Source organism: Salvia splendens, chromosome 12, assembly GCF_004379255.2.
Source record: "Salvia splendens isolate huo1 chromosome 12, SspV2, whole genome shotgun sequence".
NCBI classification, from domain to species: domain Eukaryota; kingdom Viridiplantae; phylum Streptophyta; class Magnoliopsida; order Lamiales; family Lamiaceae; genus Salvia; species Salvia splendens.
Genome location: NC_056043.1, coordinates 17,369,380 through 17,389,194, shown reverse-complemented (window position 1 = coordinate 17,389,194; position 19,815 = coordinate 17,369,380). Strand labels below are relative to the sequence as shown.

Here is a 19,815-nt window from a genome sequence, read left to right as displayed (position 1 = left end):
ACAAGGCCCACGCCGGCGCTGATTCTGCTATGGGTGGCCCAACCGCCGGCCATGAGTCCGACGTTGTCGGCGGGGGGGGGGTCATCGCCGATGGTGGGGACTCCAACCTCCATGATGGTCCTGTGGTGAGAGCAACATTCCGATCCGCCGAAAGTCACTTGGTGCTTTGCCAAGTTGGGACATCACGTGTTGCTGCACCACATGGAGCCGTTGAGGCCTCAAAACAACCAAATATGCTCTCCCTTCTGCAGCAAGGCAAATTACCAGATTCAGCCATAGGGACAAAACTAACTCCCGAAAGTGCCTTTGTGCCTTTCCACACCAAAGGCTCACGTGATCCCATTGGAGTTGAGGCTACTATGCAACCAAAGGAGGCAGAGCTCATCCATCTAGCCGCCTTGGACTCGGCGGAAATACTTGACGCCTTGGCTGCACAGCCCCTCCTCCTAACCGCTGGTCCGCCGGAACCTAAACCCATGGCGCCCGAGCCATACATCACTCACCAGCCGAGGCTCGAACCAGCAATGCCTTCGAGTACGGCGACTTGCAATCCATCGTATGAGGATTTTCCCCCTCTTAGGAAAGGTAGGACACTCAAAATCTAAGACACCTTTGAAGCCGGAAAGTCACATCCAAGGGACTGCCAACCCGGGGTATGGCCGAAGTGCCAACACAAGCGTCAACCCTTCTTTGACCGAGGTGAAACTAAACATGATTGCGGCCAACCATTGCGTAGCTGAGGAGAAGGGGGTGAGCCCGAAATCCTCGAACCAGCCGAAGGAAACGGTTGACCCAAGCCGAACAGCTACACCATGGGGTCCGAATATTGGTACTCAACAAGGGAGGGGGGGCATGCCACCCTCGGGCCACCCCGACAAGCCGAAGTCGATGGCGGATCTCTTTAAAGGCACCCCCGACCCCAATGGTCCTCAAGCCTTTGAACCGGAAAAGCTCCATAACATTGGCTTTGCCTCCTTGTCCAATGGCATCCCGACCATCTACTTCTCCGGAGCTGAAACGCTAAAGCTTGCCTCCGTGTCCAATGGGACACGCTATTGTGGGTAAGTTTTCTCACTCTATCCCAACGGGACCTCAAATTCAAAAAGCCCTTGAAAATGTTAAATTTTGGTGTGGCTTTCATAGGAAATACATTAACGCTAAGCATATCCTTCTTAATCAATGCGAGGATTTGGCGGACTATGCACGACTTCTCGGAGGACCAAAGGGAACACCCGTATGGTTCATTGATCGCCACCCAATGAGGGTTTTCAAATGGTCCCCGGACTTGGATGCATATTGTGAGTCCCCGATTGCAGCAATTTGGTGTAACCTAATCGGGCTCCCAATCCACCTCTTCGATCAATTCGCCTTATTCGCCATCGGCAAGCTTCTTGGTACCCCCATCCATGTCGACTGAGCCACGGCCAACAAGTCTAGACTATCCTTTGCTCGAATTTGCGTTGAGATAGACATCACAAAACCGCCTCCCGAAGAAATAATCCTTGATATTTGTGGGCGCAAAATGGTGCAACAAGTCCGGTGGGACAAGATACCATCTTATTGTCAAGAATGCAAGCATGTTGGCCATGCGAGCGATGTGTGCTACGCGACGGGTAAAGGGGATATGCCACCAAAGAGAAACTACTACACCGCCCCACCAAAACAGCCTCAACCCGCGGACCAAGTAGTGAAAGGAAAGCAAGACATGGCGAAAAGCGCCCCCAACTCTAATGATTGGAAATGCCAAGGAAAAAAAAAGGAAAGGCGGCCGATCGACCAAGTAAAAACTCATATGGAGAAGATGCCGATGAAACATTTTGGGATGGATCGGACATTATGGGTGACACTCAGAGGGGAGTGAAATGCGCCTCGAAACACACGATGTAGGGTAAAGCTCAGAGATGGGGACCGAAGGGAACCACCACACCCGGCCACCGAGACACCAACGCCAATTCATGGAGATTTTGATGCGGGGTGGGGAGGCCCCAAGGCGAAACTCTCAACTTATCCACCTACGTGCGGAAGTTCGAGAGGGGGTACGCGCCTTGCAATGACGAGGGGACGTGGTTTCTCTCGATGAAAAATCACATGAGCACTAACCAATACTACTCCCTCATGGCGAATGGGGAATTTGATGTTGATAATTGTGGGGATGCGGAAGGCCCGGATATGGATGCGCAAATGGGGTGCGAGAGGGGAGGAGGCAATCCTCCTCTAGGCGATGCCGAGGAGCACGCAAAGAACAAAGAGCTCCAAATCATTCAATGTCATGAAGGGCCTTCATCCCCTTCGGGTAAGCATTCTACTTGTTAATGATGTCTTACAATATCATGTTTTGGAACGTGAGGGGAATCGCGAATGCGTCAACCCAACACGTATTTAAAAGATTGATTAAATGCCACAATGTCTTATTTCTTGCAATAATGGAACCGCTCACAACCCCTGATCCAGACCGGTTTTCCAAGGACTTGGGGCTGTCCTTCATTGGCTCGAACACGACGGGCAAGATCTTGTTATTTGTGGAAGAGGGATCTACTTTTGATATTGATTGTGATTCGAAACAAATCTTGCATGGGAGGCTCAAGTCCCATCGCATTGATAGCCCTCTAGCTATCTCGACCGTGTACGCCAAATGCACAAGAACTGAGAGATACCTTCTGTGGGATAAGATGAGAGAGATTGGTGGGCCCCTTGAAGGAACACCATGGATCATTGGTGGTCAACACCATCCTATCACACCGGGACAGAATTGGGAGCGACACCAACCGGCAGGCCGAGATGGTCGACTTTGCGGAGGCAATTGAGGACTGCCGGCTTATGGACCCAGGGTTCGATGGGGAGGATTTTACTTGGGCCAAAAACAGACTATTTTAACAGTTGGATAGAGTGCTTGTTAATGAGGCTTGGACTAGGGTCTTTGAGGCTACCTGGGTAACGAACCTCCCACGGATCGCCTCGGATCATGGACCAGTTCTAGCACGATGCAAAATGCCGAACATCGCCATCGGGGGCAAGGCATTCAGGTTCCAGAACATGTGGATCCGGCATGAGGGCTTTTTGGCTATTGTGCAGAATGCTTGGGAGGAGCCCATGGGGGCGACCAGTCTTCTAAACATCCAAATTAAACATGCCAGAGTTAAAAAAGCTTTAAAGAAGTGGAACAAAGAGGTTTTTGCGAACATCCACGCCAATGTCGCGAACAAGGAGGAAGCTATTGCCGTGGCCCAATCCAACTTCGAGGTTTGCCTACGCCAGTGAATAGGACGGTGATCAACAAGCACATTGTCGAGTACATCCTCCTGCTGAGAATGGAAGAGGATTTTTGGAGGCAAAAGGCAGCCTTGAGATGGCTAGCCGAGGGGGACAAGAACACCCGGTTCTACCAAAGGGGTTCGTCTTTGCATCCACTCGATTCATGCCAACGGACAAGAGCTAACCGAGGAAGCTGACATTAATAACTCAGCAGTGGAATTCTACCAACAACTTCTTGCGCCTTGCAACCCGGCTTTGGAAGAACCTGGCCTCGACCTAATCCACTAGGTTCACTCAGCCGAGCAAGTTGCGGACATCGCCCAGGTACCGGATGCAGACGAGGTCAAGAGGGCCGCTTTCAGTATCTCCGGAGATAGCGCGCCCGGACCCAATGGTTTCTCTGCTAGCTTCTATCAAGCCTGTTGGAACATTGTGGGACCGGAGGTGGTGGAGGCAATTGGACAGTTTTTCTGGGGGGCTTTCTTGCCACGAAGCATTACGGCCACAAGCATCGTCCTCATCCCAAAGAAGTCATCGCCAGAATCATGGACCGATTATCGACCCATCAGCCTCTGTACAAGTTGCAGATGGGTTCAACACCAAATGCATGCAGACACATACATGTTGGTGGGTCCCTCAAGATTCAAATCATTTAAGATTTGTTTCATGCAAACCAAATATCCATAACCGAACACGCCCTTTTATATCCCTATTTTCCATTGTTCAAAGCAAACACCTGAAAATCAAACCCACGATAGGAATTGTGTATGAATAAAATATATATTCCATTACTTAATCATGGAATTAGAGATAATCCAGCCCTATCTTATCAAATTCTACCAAGGCAACCAAACTAGGTTTTAATGAGATGAAAGTTGATAAAAACTTATTATATTAAATTATTTGATTGTTAAAAAAATAAAAAGATTTTACAAAGTGAATAAGCATGACTAATTATTAATATCTTGAAAATAAAATAAATAGGAGTGTAGGCGTTAAATAATTTTTATTTGAATAAATAAAATAAAATAAAATGTTAAGAAAGTAAGAATTTTTAAAAATAATTTGTATGAATTGCGTGCTTAATAGAAAACAAAAATCTGTTAATTTTATTTTTGAAAATCAAATTCAAATTAAATTCATATACTACAAACTTAAATCCCTACCCCCAAATATGCGTTTCCACTTCCATCCATTTCAAACATTTTGAAAACTGTGCAACGGTCTCCAATCCTACTGTACCACTCCCATCCATCTCTCCGGCGAAACTCACTGATTCTCTCTCACTCTCTTCTCACAATTCCCAAATTAGGATGCATCTCTCTTTCGCCCAAAAATCAGATTCTCATCTCCAGCATCTCACTGCCTCCAACTTTTCTCTCTCTCTCTCTCTCTCTCTCTCTCTCTCGCCCAATTTTTTACTCCCGGCGTCGTCACCGCGTGGAGTCCAGTCACTACCGGCACTCCGTCTCCCTCTCTTTTCTGCCCATAACCCGTAGCAAGAATGTCTGGGTAAGACACTCTAAAATTTTATTCATCTGTTGAATTTCATCTGTTGAATTTCCTTTGTATATGAAGGTGTTTCCATGACTAAAACGAATGCAAAGATAATTTTCTTCGATTTGTTGTATTAATTATTTGATTCTCAGAGAAAAACTGTAAAGTTGGAATTTTGTATATCAGTTGATTTTCCTTGGTATTTCATGGTGATATGATTGCTAAAGACATTTGTTAGATTGTGACTTATTTTAAAAGAAAAAAAACGAGGATAGATGTTAATGAGGACTTGCTGAATGCTTATTCATTGAACCCCTACTGAATTAGATTGGTTCATTTGCAGAAAAGCTGTTATTGTGAAGACACCAGGTGAGCCTATGAATCATGACTACTTTGCAACTTGTAATCAGGCAACATTAGGGCAGAAAGTGTACAAAGAAACATGGATGGGTAGAATAAGTGCAAAATGGGGAGAATAGAAGAAAAAATCAGAAAAAGAAGGAAAAAAAGAGGAAATATCTGTGGAAAAAAAAATAAAAGTAAAGAAAAATTGGTGGAAAAAAATAGCAAGAATAAGATCTTGAAGGAAGTGACAGGGAGCTCCGTGATGGAGTAATGGGAGGGAAAGACGGCGATTTGGTGAGAAGAGAAGTAAAAAAGAGGAAGGATCTGTGGAAAAAAATAAAAGAAAAATTGATGGAAAAAAATAGCAAGAATAAGATGTTGGAGGAAGTGACGGGGAGCTTCGTGATGGAGTAATGGGAGGGAAAGACGACGATTTGGTGAGGCTTCAACTTGAAGTACTCTGGAAGAGAAATCAAGACCAGAAAATGAGAATGCAAACTTGACTAGGGAAAACGAGGACTGGCATCAACTAGTGGGGTACCCTCGCTTAACATATCCAAAACGCATGAAAAGAAGGCTGCAAAATCTTCTTTCAGGGTATGTTGTCTCGTGAAGCTGCTTCTGTCCTAGTTTTGTCTGGATGCAATGATTCTTTCAGTACATCATATGATAGAATGTGATGCACTATTTACGCCTATATTGAATATTGATTATTGGTATTGGTTTTGTGATTACTGCAGGCTCCAGGGCAAGTCCCAAGTAGTGCAGGATGAACTTTCCAGGCTTGATGAAAGGTTTATTCATAGTTCTGAGGGTACAAGAGCTTTAGCTCGGAAACTTTACCGTGAACTTGACGATAAATTCCTCCAGCATGGTCTGAACTCAGGGAATGGCAGAAGAAGACATGCGATTTAAGCTATACAGTTCTAGAAGGTTAGTTTCTTTTCAAGCATCCATCCACTGGATTTTGATGCTTTCGGATATTGTAATTCTTAGCCACGGAGAATTCACATGGGGTGATTACGGAATACTCACTAGATCCTGCCCTATTAAGCTAATTCTTCAATATCTATACGAACATTCATTTCCTTGTTTAAAAGATTTGTGCATCTTATGCTTTTATTTTTGTGATCATCATGTGCCTCGTTTAATTTGGAATTATAGTGCTCAAAGCATGGAAAGAATAGAAGAGCTTCTTGGAGGACCAGAATGCCAAGCGAAGGATAGAGCGTATCCAGAAACAGTCCTCTATTCTTTCCAAGCTTACTAGACAACTCTGTATTCATGATAATCTGGCAGCCGCTGCATCCACCTATTCTAATGAAGGTGACCTGTTTTACTATTATAAAAGTGTCTATTCTTACAAGTTTATATAGTTATCTATATACACATGGTTTATTTATTTTGGTATATGAGAATTCTTTTGTAAGCGTGTAACGTTTTCCTCTCTACATCAATAGAAAGTCCAACCACTGCTGGCCCATATTCTGGGGAGGATGGAGATCTGCGTTTGATGCTGCTGCCAACGGTCCAAGCCCAATCGTTTGCCGACCTGTTCCTCTATCATCTGGCTCTGTTTATATATTCCAAGGTAGATGCAAATTTTGACAAATCGATTCTTGCAATTCTTGTCGGATGTTTCATTAGTTTCTCGAGCTCACATCAAGCTCTAATTCTCCATGGTTTGCTCTTTTGAGGATCGATCAATATAGACATTTTTGTGTGTACATGTCCTGTTTATGTTGTGCTTCTGTTAGTTGTCTTCGCAACTGCTGAAGTCTTGTGTGTTGGTTGAACTCCCATGGAAAACATATTATCGTGATGGCTATACATATTTAATTTCTAAATTTATTGGAAATAATCGTACAATTTTTCTGACTTGATCCTTATCGTTTTCTTCGTAAAGATGTTCATGACATCCTTATATTAATATATTGCTATTTTTCTATTTTGAATTGAGGATGCCATAACGAATGACATTTTTGTGTTATCTTATGATGATAGTGAAATACGAAATATAAAGGAGAAACTGCATTCACTCTCCATATTTTGAGTTTTTCGTACTACTAAGTATTGATAATTTGGCATTTTTTTCTTATAAGAATAAAAATAATTGGCAGGGGATTGAGCCCCTCCTATCATCAATGTTAGGTAATGAGCTAGTTACTTATCATAGGCTGAATTTGTTTGCATCATGGACATTAGATTCCTATGTTTTAAGTAATGATGTCTTTCCTCATTATGTTGATTTGACCATTACACATGAGTTCATCTAGAAGGATCGTTTTCACTATACAATTGATAACTTGCGGAAGCTTGTTTTTAGAAAAGCAAAAGGAAGGAGGGTGCCATGTCTCTTGATTGATTCTATTTAAGCAAACCTTATAGCTGATAGGTGCAAGTCTTCGGAGGTGAGAAGTTGACATCTTCGGAGGTGAGAAGTTGACACATTAAAAATTCAGCAACTCTCTGCTCTCTCTGATAAACTGAACCAATGATTAATAATTTTGCTTTGCAGGATTCTGAGAATGCCCACATACACCACTCAGAGCTGTTTACATTAACAGAGAAAATGGTCAAAGGGGATGCTCAGAAGCTCTAGTTCACTGTTCCAATATTTGAGCAACATCCTCCGTAGTACTTCATCCAAGTAATTTCAGATTCATGGATGCATTCAGAGTGGTTCTGTACTATGTCCTTCCATGCTCCCTGAGGTGATTTTGAGATTCACTGGTATTTATGTTTTGAACACTATGAAGGGTTTTGCTCTTAAAGTTTTCTTATGTTGCTTCAGGCTGATACAACTCATATGGAACTCCTTGACTTGGAACCACTTCCCGTGACTGCACTTGCAAATGGAACTTATGAAGAATTGTACAGATTCACGCATTTTAACCCCATACAGACGGAGGTTTGGATGAAACTTGCCAGTCCGCCTTGTTTCCCTGCAATTTTCTCAATAGCATGAACTCATGTGTTTTATTTATTCTAACAAGAGTTATTATAATCATGACAGGCTTTTGATGTACTGTATCACACGGACACGAATGGGGAGAAAAGAAGAAAAAAAGAAAAAAGAAGAAAAAAAGAAGAAAGAAGAAAAAAAGAAAAAGAAAAAAAAATGAAGAAAAGATGAGCCACATCTGTGGAAAAAAAAGAAAAGAAAAGAAAAAAAAATGGTGGAACAGATCTAGAAAAGGAAAAAACAGAGCAGAATCAAAGGAAGATTTCCAAGAAAATGTGAAAAAAAATAGCCGGAGTAAGTTATTGGAGGAAGAAACGGGGAGCTTCATGATGGAGTAATGGGAGGAAAACACGACGGTTTGGTGAGGCTTCAACTTGAAGCATTTCTGGAAGAGAAATCAAGACCTGAAAATGAGAATTCAAACTTGAATAGGGAAAACAAGTACGTGCATCAACTAGTGGAGACCCTCGCTCAACAGATCCAAAATAGCATGGAAATTAGGCTGCCAAATCTTCTTTCAGGGTATGTTGTCTCGTGAAGTTGCTTCTGTTCTAGTTTTGTCTGGACGCATTGATTCTTTCTGTACGTCATATGCTAGAGTATGATCCACTATTTACCCCTATATTGAATATTGATTATTGATATTGATCGTGTGACTACTGCAGAATCCAGGGCAGGATGAACTTTCCAGGCTTGGTGAACAGATGGTTCATAGTTCCGAGGGTAAAAGAGCTTTAGCTCGGGTACTTTGCCATGAACTTCACGACAAGTTCCTCCAGCATGGTCTGAACTCAGGGACTGGACAAAGAAGACATGCTATTTAAGCTATACAGTTCTATAAGGTTTGTTTCTTTCCATGCATCCAGCCTATCGTGTGTGATGCTTTCGGCAGTTTGTAATTCTTAACAAACGCGAATGCACATGGGGAGATTACGGAATACTCACTAGAGCATTCCCTATTAAGCTAGTTCTTCAATATATATGTGAACATTCATCTCCTTGTTTAAAAGATTTGTGCATATTATGCTTTTATTTTTTTGATCATGATGTGCCTCGTTTAATTCGAAATTATAGTGCTCAAAGCATGGAAAGAATAGAATAGCTTCTCCAGGAGGACCAGAATGTCAAGCGGAGGAAAGAGCGTATCCAGAAACAGTCCTCTATATTCTTTCCAAGCTTACTACACAACTCTGTATTAATGATAATCTGGCAGCCGCAGAGCATCCACCTATTCTAATGAAGGTGACCTATTTTATGATTATAAAAGTGTCTATTCTTACAAGTTTGTATAGCTATCTATATATATACATGGTATGAGAATTCTTTTGTAAGCATGTAATGTTTTCCTCTATACATCAGTACAAAGTTCAACCAATTGCTGGCCCATCTTCCCGGGAGGTCTGGAGGTAGATGGAAATTTTGACAAATCAATTCTTGCAATTCTTGTCGGATGTTTCATCAGTTTCTCAAGCTCGCATCGAGCTCTAAATCGTAGGCTGCATTGGTTTGCATCATGGACATTTGATTCCTATGTTTTAAGCAATGATGTCTTTCCTGATTAGGTTTATTTGACCATTACACTTGAGAAAATGGCCAAAGGGGATGCTCAGAAGCTCTACTTCACTGTTCCAATATTTGAGACACATCCTCACTAGTACTTCATCCATGCAATTTCAGATTCATGGATGCATTCAGAGTGTTTCTATACTATGTCATTCCGGAACCTCATGCTTCCTGAGGTGATTTTGAGATTCACTGATATTTATGTTTTGAAAACCATGAAGAGTTTTAATCTTAAAGTTTTCTTATGTTCCTTCAGGCTCTTACAACTTATATGGAACTCCTTGACTTGAAACCACTTCCTGTGACTGCACTTGCAAATGGAACTTATGAAGAATTGTACAGATACATACATTTTAACCCCATACAGACGAAGGTTTGGATGAAACTTGCCAGTCTCCCTTGTTGTTTCCCTGCAGTTTTCTCAATATAGCATGAACTCTTGGGTTTTATTTTCTGACTAGAGTTATTGTAATCATGACAGGCTTTTGATGTGCTATATCACACGGACCAAAATGGGGAGAAAAGAAGATAAAAACAGAAAAAGAAGAAAAAAAGAAAAAAGAAAAAAAAAGAAGAAGAGACAGATCTGTGGAAAAAAAAAGAAAAGAAAAGAAAAAATTGGGGGAACAGATCTAGAAAAAGGAAAAAACAGTGCAGAATTAAAGAAAGAGTTCCAAGACGAGAATAGGCTGTTGGAGGAAGAGATGAGGAGCTTCGTGATGGAGTAATGGGAGGGAAAGACAACGATTGGCGGGGCTTCAACTTGAAGCACTTCTGGAAGAGAAATCAAGATCGCAAAATGAGAATGCCAAATCTTCTTTCAGGGTATGCTGTCTCGTGAAGCTGCTTCTGTCCAAGTTTTGTCTGGACGCATTGATACTTTCAGTACATCATATGCTAGAGTATGATGCACAATTTACACCTATAATGAATATTGATTATTGGTATTGATTGTGTGATTAATGCAGGCTCCAGGGCAAGTCCCAAGTAGCATGTTGAATAGCTAGACTATGATTGTAATCTGGCAACACTATGGCAGAAAGATTAGAAAGAAACATGGTAAGGGGTAGAACAAGAGCAAAATGTGGAAAAAAGAAGAAAAAAAACATAAAAAAGAAAAAAAACAGAAATAAGAAGAAAAAAAGAGAAGGCAGATCTGTGGATAAAAAAAAGAAAAGAAAAATTTGTGGAACAGATCCAGAAAAGGGAAAAAACAGAGTGCAGAATCAAAGGAAGATTTCCAAGAAAATGTGAATAAAATAGCCAGAGTAAGCTATTGGAGGAAGAAATGGGAAGTTTCATGATGGAGTAATGGGAGGAAAGCATGACGGTTTGGTGAGGCTTCAACTTGAAGCACTTCTGGAAGAGAAATCAAGATCTGAAAATGAGAATTCAAACTTGAATAGGGAAAACAAGTACCTGCATCAACTAGTGGAGTACCCTCGCTCAACACATCCGAAATAGCATGGAAATTAGGCTGCCAAGTCTTCTTTCAGGGTAAGTTGTCTCGTGAAGTTGCTTCTGTTATAGTTTTGTCTGGACGCATTGATTCTTTCTGTACGTCATATGCTAGAGTATGATCCACTATTTACCACTATATTGAATGTTGATTATTGATATTGATCGTGTGACTACTGCAGACTCCAGGACAGGATGAACTTTCCAGGCTTGGTGAAAAGATGGTTCATAGTTCCGAGGGTAAAAGAGCTTTAGCTCGGGTACTTTGCCATGAACTTCACGACAAGTTCCTCCAGCATGGTCTGAACTCAGGGATTGGACAAAGAAGACATGCTATTTAAGCTATACAGTTCTGTAAGGTTTGTTTCTTTCCATGCATCCAGCCTATCGTGTGTGAGGCTTTCGGCAGTTTGTAATTCTTAACCACCGCGAATGCACATGGGGAGATTACGGAATACTCACTAGAGCATGCCCTATTAAGCTAGTTCTTCAATATATATGTGAACATTCATCTCCTTTTTTAAAAGATTTGTGCATATTATGCTTTTATTTTTTTGATCATGATGTGCCTCGTTTAATTCAAAATTATAGTGCTCAAAGCATGGAAAGAATAGAAGAGCTTCTCCAGGAGGACCAGAATGTCAAGCGGAGGAAAGAGCGTATCCAGAAACAGTCCTCTATTCTTTCCAAGCTTACTACACAACTCTGTATTAATGATAATCTGGCAGCCGCTGCATCCACCTATTCCAATGAAGGTGACCTGTTTTATGATTATAAAAGTGTCTATTCTTACAAGTTTGTATAGCTATCTATATATATACATGGTATGAGAATTCTTTTGTAAGCGTGTAATGTTTTCCTCTATACATCAGTAGAAAGTTCAACCATTGCTGGCCCATCTTCCCGGGAGCTCTGGAGATGCTACGTTTGATGCTGCTGCCAGCGGTCCAAACCTATCATATGGGGATTCTAGATCAAATTGTCTCAGTCGCCGGAACAGTGATCCTTTTCATAATGGTGATATAAACCCTGGTGCCGACGAACACCCTAGCATTTGCCACTTGCTCCTCCATCATCTGCATCTGTTTATATATTCTAAGGTAGATGGAAATTTTGACAAATCAATTCTTGCAATTCTTGTCGGATGTTTCATCAGTTTCTCAAGCTCGCATCGAGCTCTAAATCGTAGGCTGCATTGGTTTGCATCATGGACATTTGATTCCTATGTTTTAAGCAATGACGTCTTTCCTGATTAGGTTTATTTGACCATTACACTTGAGAAAATGGCCAAAGGGGATGCTCAGAAGCTCTACTTCACTGTTCCAATATTTGAGACACATCCTCCCTAGTACTTCATCCACGCAATTTCTTATGTTCCTTCAGGCTCTTACAACTTATATGGAACTCCTTGACTTGAAACCACTTCCTGTGACTGCACTTGCAAATGGAACTTATGAAGAATTGTACAGATACATACATTTTAACCCCATACAGACGAAGGTTTGGATGAAACTTGCCAGTCTCCCTTGTTGTTTCCCAACAGTTTTCTCAATATAGCATGAACTCTTGGGTTTTATTTATTCTGACTAGAGTTATTGTAATCATGACAGGCTTTTGATGTGCTATATCACACGGACCAAAATGGGGAGAAAAGAAGATAAAAACAGAAAAAGAAGAAAAAAGAAAAAAGAAAAAAAAAGAAGAGGAGACAGATCTGTGGAAAAAAAAAGAAAAGAATAGAAAAAATTAGGGGAACAGATCTAGAAAAAGGAAAAAACAGTGCAGAATTAAAGAAAGAGTTCCAAGACGAGAATAAGCTGTTGGAGGAAGAGATGGGGAGGGAAAGACAACGATTGGCGGGGCTTCAACTTGAAGCACTTCTGGAAGAGAAATCAAGATCGCAAAATGAGAATGCCAAATCTTCTTTCAGGGTATGCTGTCTTGTGAAGCTGCTTCTGTCCAAGTTTTGTCTGGACGCATTGATACTTTCAGTACATCATATGCTAGAGTATGATGCACAATTTACACCTATAATGAATATTGATTATTGGTATTGATTGTGTGATTACTGCAGGCTCCAGGGCAAGTCCCAAGTAGCATGTTGAATATGCTAGACTATGATTGTAATCTGGCAACACTATGGCAGAAGGAGTAGAAAGAAACATGGTAAGGGGTAGAACAAGAGCAAAATGTGGAGAAAAGAAGAAAAAAACATAAAAAAGAAAAAAAACAGAAATAAGAAGAAAAAAAGAGAAGGCAGATCTGTGGAAAAAAAAAGAAAAGAAAAATTTGTGGAACAGATCCAGAAAAGGGAAAAAACAGAGTGCAGAATCAAAGGAAGATTTCCAAGAAAATGTGAATAAAATAGCCAGAGTAAGCTATTGGAGGAAGAAATGGGAAGTTTCATGATGGAGTAATGGGAGGAAAGCATGACGGTTTGGTGAGGCTTCAACTTGAAGCACTTCTGGAAGAGAAATCAAGATCTGAAAATGAGAATTCAAACTTGAATAGGGAAAACAAGTACCTGCATCAACTAGTGGAGTACCCTCGCTCAACAGATCCGAAATAGCATGGAAATTAGGCTGCCAAGTCTTCTTTCAGGGTAAGTTGTCTCGTGAAGTTGCTTCTGTTATAGTTTTGTCTGGACGCATTGATTCTTTCTGTACGTCATATGCTAGAGTATGATCCATTATTTACCACTATATTGAATGTTGATTATTGATATTGATCGTGTGACTACTGCAGACTCCAGGACAGGATGAACTTTCCAGGCTTGGTGAAAAGATGGTTCATAGTTCCGAGGGTAAAAGAGCTTTAGCTCGGGTACTTTGCCATGAACTTCACGACAAGTTCCTCCAGCATGGTCTGAACTCAGGGATTGGACAAAGAAGACATGCTATTTAAGCTATACAGTTCTGTAAGGTTTGTTTCTTTCCATGCATCCAGCCTATCGTGTGTGAGGCTTTCGGCAGTTTGTAATTCTTAACCACCGCGAATGCACATGGGGAGATTACGGAATACTCACTAGAGCATGCCCTATTAAGCTAGTTCTTCAATATATATGTGAACATTCATCTCCTTTTTTAAAAGATTTGTGCATATTATGCTTTTATTTTTTTGATCATGATGTGCCTCGTTTAATTCAAAATTATAGTGCTCAAAGCATGGAAAGAATAGAAGAGCTTCTCCAGGAGGACCAGAATGTCAAGCGGAGGAAAGAGCGTATCCAGAAACAGTCCTCTATTCTTTCCAAGCTTACTACACAACTCTGTATTAATGATAATCTGGCAGCCGCTGCATCCACCTATTCCAATGAAGGTGACCTGTTTTATGATTATAAAAGTGTCTATTCTTACAAGTTTGTATAGCTATCTATATATATACATGGTATGAGAATTCTTTTGTAAGCGTGTAATGTTTTCCTCTATACATCAGTAGAAAGTTCAACCATTGCTGGCCCATCTTCCCGGGAGCTCTGGAGATGCTACGTTTGATGCTGCTGCCAGCGGTCCAAACCTATCATATGGGGATTCTAGATCAAATTGTCTCAGTCGCCGGAACAGTGATCCTTTTCATAATGGTGATATAAACCCTGGTGCCGACGAACACCCTAGCATTTGCCACTTGCTCCTCCATCATCTGCATCTGTTTATATATTCTAAGGTAGATGGAAATTTTGACAAATCAATTCTTGCAATTCTTGTCGGATGTTTCATCAGTTTCTCAAGCTCGCATCGAGCTCTAAATCGTAGGCTGCATTGGTTTGCATCATGGACATTTGATTCCTATGTTTTAAGCAATGACGTCTTTCCTGATTAGGTTTATTTGACCATTACACTTGAGAAAATGGCCAAAGGGGATGCTCAGAAGCTCTACTTCACTGTTCCAATATTTGAGACACATCCTCCCTAGTACTTCATCCACGCAATTTCAGATTCATGGATGCATTCAGAGTGTTTCTATACTATGTCCTTCCGGAACCTCATGCTCCCTGAGATGATTTTGAGATTCAATGATATTTATGTTTTGAAAACCATGAAGAGTTTTAATCTTAAAGTTTTCTTATGTTCCTTCAGGCTCTTACAACTTATATGGAACTCCTTGACTTGAAACCACTTCCTGTGACTGCACTTGCAAATGGAACTTATGAAGAATTGTACAGATACATACATTTTAACCCCATACAGACGAAGGTTTGGATGAAACTTGCCAGTCTCCCTTGTTGTTTCCCAACAGTTTTCTCAATATAGCATGAACTCTTGGGTTTTATTTATTCTGACTAGAGTTATTGTAATCATGACAGGCTTTTGATGTGCTATATCACACGGACCAAAATGGGGAGAAAAGAAGATAAAAACAGAAAAAGAAGAAAAAAGAAAAAAGAAAAAAAAAGAAGAGGAGACAGATCTGTGGAAAAAAAAAGAAAAGAATAGAAAAAATTAGGGGAACAGATCTAGAAAAAGGAAAAAACAGTGCAGAATTAAAGAAAGAGTTCCAAGACGAGAATAAGCTGTTGGAGGAAGAGATGGGGAGGGAAAGACAACGATTGGCGGGGCTTCAACTTGAAGCACTTCTGGAAGAGAAATCAAGATCGCAAAATGAGAATGCCAAATCTTCTTTCAGGGTATGCTGTCTTGTGAAGCTGCTTCTGTCCAAGTTTTGTCTGGACGCATTGATACTTTCAGTACATCATATGCTAGAGTATGATGCACAATTTACACCTATAATGAATATTGATTATTGGTATTGATTGTGTGATTACTGCAGGCTCCAGGGCAAGTCCCAAGTAGCATGTTGAATATGCTAGACTATGATTGTAATCTGGCAACACTATGGCAGAAGGAGTAGAAAGAAACATGGTAAGGGGTAGAACAAGAGCAAAATGTGGAGAAAAGAAGAAAAAAACATAAAAAAGAAAAAAAACAGAAATAAGAAGAAAAAAAGAGAAGGCAGATCTGTGGAAAAAAAAAGAAAAGAAAAATTTGTGGAACAGATCCAGAAAAGGGAAAAAACAGAGTGCAGAATCAAAGGAAGATTTCCAAGAAAATGTGAATAAAATAGCCAGAGTAAGCTATTGGAGGAAGAAATGGGAAGTTTCATGATGGAGTAATGGGAGGAAAGCATGACGGTTTGGTGAGGCTTCAACTTGAAGCACTTCTGGAAGAGAAATCAAGATCTGAAAATGAGAATTCAAACTTGAATAGGGAAAACAAGTACCTGCATCAACTAGTGGAGTACCCTCGCTCAACAGATCCGAAATAGCATGGAAATTAGGCTGCCAAGTCTTCTTTCAGGGTAAGTTGTCTCGTGAAGTTGCTTCTGTTATAGTTTTGTCTGGACGCATTGATTCTTTCTGTACGTCATATGCTAGAGTATGATCCACTATTTACCACTATATTGAATGTTGATTATTGATATTGATCGTGTGACTACTGCAGACTCCAGGACAGGATGAACTTTCCAGGCTTGGTGAAAAGATGGTTCATAGTTCCGAGGGTAAAAGAGCTTTAGCTCGGGTACTTTGCCATGAACTTCACGACAAGTTCCTCCAGCATGGTCTGAACTCAGGGATTGGACAAAGAAGACATGCTATTTAAGCTATACAGTTCTGTAAGGTTTGTTTCTTTCCATGCATCCAGCCTATCGTGTGTGAGGCTTTCGGCAGTTTGTAATTCTTAACCACCGCGAATGCACATGGGGAGATTACGGAATACTCACTAGAGCATGCCCTATTAAGCTAGTTCTTCAATATATATGTGAACATTCATCTCCTTTATTAAAAGATTTGTGCATATTATGCTTTTATTTTTTTGATCATGATGTGCCTCGTTTAATTCAAAATTATAGTGCTCAAAGCATGGAAAGAATAGAAGAGCTTCTCCAGGAGGACCAGAATGTCAAGCGGAGGAAAGAGCGTATCCAGAAACAGTCCTCTATTCTTTCCAAGCTTACTACACAACTCTGTATTAATGATAATCTGGCAGCCGCTGCATCCACCTATTCCAATGAAGGTGACCTGTTTTATGATTATAAAAGTGTCTATTCTTACAAGTTTGTATAGCTATCTATATATATACATGGTATGAGAATTCTTTTGTAAGCGTGTAATGTTTTCCTCTATACATCAGTAGAAAGTTCAACCATTGCTGGCCCATCTTCCCGGGAGCTCTGGAGATGCTACGTTTGATGCTGCTGCCAGCGGTCCAAACCTATCATATGGGGATTCTAGATCAAATTGTCTCAGTCGCCGGAACAGTGATCCTTTTCATAATGGTGATATAAACCCTGGTGCCGACGAACACCCTAGCATTTGCCACTTGCTCCTCCATCATCTGCATCTGTTTATATATTCTAAGGTAGATGGAAATTTTGACAAATCAATTCTTGCAATTCTTGTCGGATGTTTCATCAGTTTCTCAAGCTCGCATCGAGCTCTAAATCGTAGGCTGCATTGGTTTGCATCATGGACATTTGATTCCTATGTTTTAAGCAATGACGTCTTTCCTGATTAGGTTTATTTGACCATTACACTTGAGAAAATGGCCAAAGGGGATGCTCAGAAGCTCTACTTCACTGTTCCAATATTTGAGACACATCCTCCCTAGTACTTCATCCACGCAATTTCAGATTCATGGATGCATTCAGAGTGTTTCTATACTATGTCCTTCCGGAACCTCATGCTCCCTGAGATGATTTTGAGATTCACTGATATTTATGTTTTGAAAACCATGAAGAGTTTTAATCTTAAAGTTTTCTTATGTTCCTTCAGGCTCTTACAACTTATATGGAACTCCTTGACTTGAAACCACTTCCTGTGACTGCACTTGCAAATGGAACTTATGAAGAATTGTACAGATACATACATTTTAACCCCATACAGACGAAGGTTTGGATGAAACTTGCCAGTCTCCCTTGTTGTTTCCCAACAGTTTTCTCAATATAGCATGAACTCTTGGGTTTTATTTATTCTGACTAGAGTTATTGTAATCATGACAGGCTTTTGATGTGCTATATCACACGGACCAAAATAGGGAGAAAATAAGATAAAAACAGAAAAAGAAGAAAAAAGAAAAAAGAAAAAAAAAGAAGAGGAGACAGATCTGTGGAAAAAAAAAGAAAAGAATAGAAAAAATTAGGGGAACAGATCTAGAAAAAGGAAAAAACAGTGCAGAATTAAAGAAAGAGTTCCAAGACGAGAATAAGCTGTTGGAGGAAGAGATGGGGAGGGAAAGACAACGATTGGCGGGGCTTCAACTTGAAGCACTTCTGGAAGAGAAATCAAGATCGCAAAATGAGAATGCCAAATCTTCTTTCAGGGTATGCTGTCTTGTGAAGCTGCTTCTGTTCAAGTTTTGTCTGGACGAATTGATACTTTCAGTACATCATATGCTAGAGTATGATGCACAATTTACACCTATAATGAATATTGATTATTGGTATTGATTGTGTGATTACTGCAGGCTCCAGGGCAAGTCCCAAGTAGCATGTTGAATATGCTAGACTATGATTGTAATCTGGCAACACTATGGCAGAAGGAGTAGAAAGAAACATGGTAAGGGGTAGAACAAGAGCAAAATGTGGAGAAAAGAAGAAAAAAACATAAAAAAGAAAAAAAACAGAAATAAGAAGAAAAAAAGAGAAGGCAGATCTGTGGAAAAAAAAAGAAAAGAAAAATTTGTGGAACAGATCCAGAAAAGGGAAAAACAGAGAGCAGAATCAAAGGAAGATTTCCAAGAAAATGTGAAAAAAATAGCCAGAGTAAGCTATTGGAGGAAGAAATGGGAAGTTTCATGATGGAGTAATGGGAGGAAAGCATGACGGTTTCGTGAGGCTTCAACTTGAAGCACTTCTGGAAGAGAAATCAAGATCTGAAAATGAGAATTCAAACCTGAATAGGAAAAACAAGTACCTGCATCAACTAGTGGAGTACCCTCGCTCAACAGATCCGAAATAGCATGGAAATTAGGCTGCCAAATCTTCTTTCAGGGTAAGTTGTCTCGTGAAGTTGCTTCTGTTCAAGTTTTGTCTGGACGCATTGATTCTTTCTGTACGTCATATGCTAGAGTATGATCCACTATTTACCACTATATTGAATGTTGATTATTGATATAGATCGTGTGACTACTGCAGACTCCAGGACAGGATGAACTTTCCAGGCTTGGTGAAAAGATGGTTCATAGTTCCGAGGGTAAAAGAGCTTTAGCTCGGGTACTTTGCCATGAATTTCACGACAAGTTCCTCCAGCATGGTCTGTACTCAGGGATTGGACAAAGAAGACATGCTATTTAAGCTATACAGTTCTGTAAGGTTTGTTTCTTTCCATGCATCCAGCCTATCGTGTGTGATGCTTTCGGCAGTTTGTAATTCTTAACCACCGCGAATGCACATGGGGAGATTACGGAATTCTCAGTCGCCGGAACAGTGATCCTTTTCATAATGGTGATATAAACCCTGGCTGCCGACGAACACCCTAGCATTTGCCACCTGCTCCTCCATCATCTGCATCTGTTTATATATTCTAGGGTAGATGGAAATTTTGACAAATCAATTCTTGCAATTCTTGTCGGATGTTTCATCTGTTTCTCAAGCTCGCATCGAGCTCTAAATCGTAGGCTGCATTGGTTTGCATCATGGACATTTGATTCCTATGTTTTAAGCAATGATGTCTTTCCTGATTAGGTTTATTTGACCGTTACACTTGAGAAAATGGCCAAAGGGGATGCTTAGAAGCTCTA

General features: G+C 40.6%; 7 long non-coding RNA genes across 7 annotated transcripts; all 7 read left to right on the top strand.

Annotated features, from left to right (window-relative positions):
* The first annotated feature begins 9,810 nt into the window (after window positions 1-9,810).
* LOC121758253 lies at window positions 9,811-10,151 on the top strand. Its single transcript, XR_006041391.1, has 2 exons — window positions 9,811-9,995; window positions 10,104-10,151. It is a non-coding gene; the product is annotated as an uncharacterized LOC121758253 (long non-coding RNA).
* A 1,198-nt stretch (window positions 10,152-11,349) lies between these two features.
* Window positions 11,350-12,133, top strand: LOC121758251. Its single transcript, XR_006041389.1, has 3 exons — window positions 11,350-11,439; window positions 11,672-11,835; window positions 11,956-12,133. It is a non-coding gene; the product is annotated as an uncharacterized LOC121758251 (long non-coding RNA).
* Window positions 12,134-12,461: 328 nt separating this feature from the next.
* Window positions 12,462-13,655, top strand: LOC121758247. Its single transcript, XR_006041386.1, has 3 exons — window positions 12,462-12,580; window positions 12,691-13,011; window positions 13,155-13,655. It is a non-coding gene; the product is annotated as an uncharacterized LOC121758247 (long non-coding RNA).
* A 257-nt stretch (window positions 13,656-13,912) lies between these two features.
* On the top strand, window positions 13,913-15,070 carry LOC121758250. The gene is made up of 4 exons (XR_006041388.1): window positions 13,913-14,002; window positions 14,235-14,398; window positions 14,519-14,743; window positions 14,900-15,070. It is a non-coding gene; the product is annotated as an uncharacterized LOC121758250 (long non-coding RNA).
* Window positions 15,071-15,154: 84 nt separating this feature from the next.
* LOC121758246 lies at window positions 15,155-16,348 on the top strand. The gene is made up of 3 exons (XR_006041385.1): window positions 15,155-15,273; window positions 15,384-15,704; window positions 15,848-16,348. It is a non-coding gene; the product is annotated as an uncharacterized LOC121758246 (long non-coding RNA).
* A 257-nt stretch (window positions 16,349-16,605) lies between these two features.
* Window positions 16,606-17,919, top strand: LOC121758248. The gene is made up of 4 exons (XR_006041387.1): window positions 16,606-16,695; window positions 16,928-17,091; window positions 17,212-17,436; window positions 17,593-17,919. It is a non-coding gene; the product is annotated as an uncharacterized LOC121758248 (long non-coding RNA).
* A 231-nt stretch (window positions 17,920-18,150) lies between these two features.
* LOC121758252 lies at window positions 18,151-19,449 on the top strand. Its single transcript, XR_006041390.1, has 3 exons — window positions 18,151-18,397; window positions 18,541-19,067; window positions 19,211-19,449. It is a non-coding gene; the product is annotated as an uncharacterized LOC121758252 (long non-coding RNA).
* Window positions 19,450-19,815: the final 366 nt, after the last annotated feature.